Raw genomic sequence first — 1,173 nt, forward strand, 5'->3', positions numbered from 1 at the left:
CTGACAGCACCGAATTCGCATTACCAGAATGCAATGAACGCCGAATGTTGTATTTTACCGATACGTCTATTCGATTGCGTTATTCATCGCAACGTCACTCTCGATAGTAGTTTTAAGTAATTTATTTCTTCGTGTGCCATTAATCATCGAGTTAAAGAATTATAGCATACACAATTAATTGTCTTGATAATTTATTATTTAAATGAAAAATTGCAGCTTCATCACACAAACTTCAAAAACACATCTAAATATAATTATTTTCGAAAATACATGTAAATATATAATTTACATTTGAACCTGAGTTTCTTAAGATTTCTTTTTTCTCCTTGCAAAATTATTCTAATCTTGCGTCATATTTTTGTTTTAAAAACATTTTAAATTTATTTAAATGTCACATAAAGTCTATAGAAACTTTTGTCTGATAATTTTTTGGAAAAAATATTGACATTCTAAATATTATTCGGTAAGTAAAGATTGCACTCAGTAGCAAGCAGAATTATTATTTTATGACAGAGCAAGGGCAATTTCGTGTGGGCGGAAATACAGCGTGCATGTTTGTTCATTGTAGAGGGATGGGCACACCGGTGTGCTGCGAAAAATGTTGCTGGGAAGCTAGGCAGGTCAGAACGGCTGCATGCTCAGCTATCGAGAGTGTGGTCATTGCGGCAACAGCTGTCCTTTCGGGCTGTCCTTTCGACTCGAGTGCTGACGAAGAAATCGTCGAAAGTTTTTTGCGACGCGTCTAAAACAATTTAATGAAATCTTTATTGATTTTTCAATTGCGATTTATATCTTCGATCGTTTAATCTTCGAAAAGACGATAATCTCTGAACGAACATTTGAATATTACAGTCATTTTTATTATCTTCAGAAAACAAAACTTTTAGAAACATACGATAATTTAAGATCGTCTTAGCGGAAACTATTAAAATGTATTGTATATTGCGTACTATGAAACGGTCATATTTCTAATGAAGAGATTTTGAAATAAATATTTATGGGACATTTCCATGAAACAATTCCGCAGTTATTTGCGACTCATTCTTAAGGAAAAACCTCGCAATTGCGTCACATTACCAGGAAAAGAGATCAGCTATTACACAACGAGATGAAGAGAAAGAGAGAGAGAGAGAGAGAAGAGAGAGAGAGAAGACAGAAAAGAGAGAACACCTG

Source organism: Atta cephalotes (genome assembly GCF_000143395.1).
Source record: "Atta cephalotes unplaced genomic scaffold scaffold00005, whole genome shotgun sequence".
Lineage (NCBI taxonomy): Eukaryota > Metazoa > Arthropoda > Insecta > Hymenoptera > Formicidae > Atta > Atta cephalotes.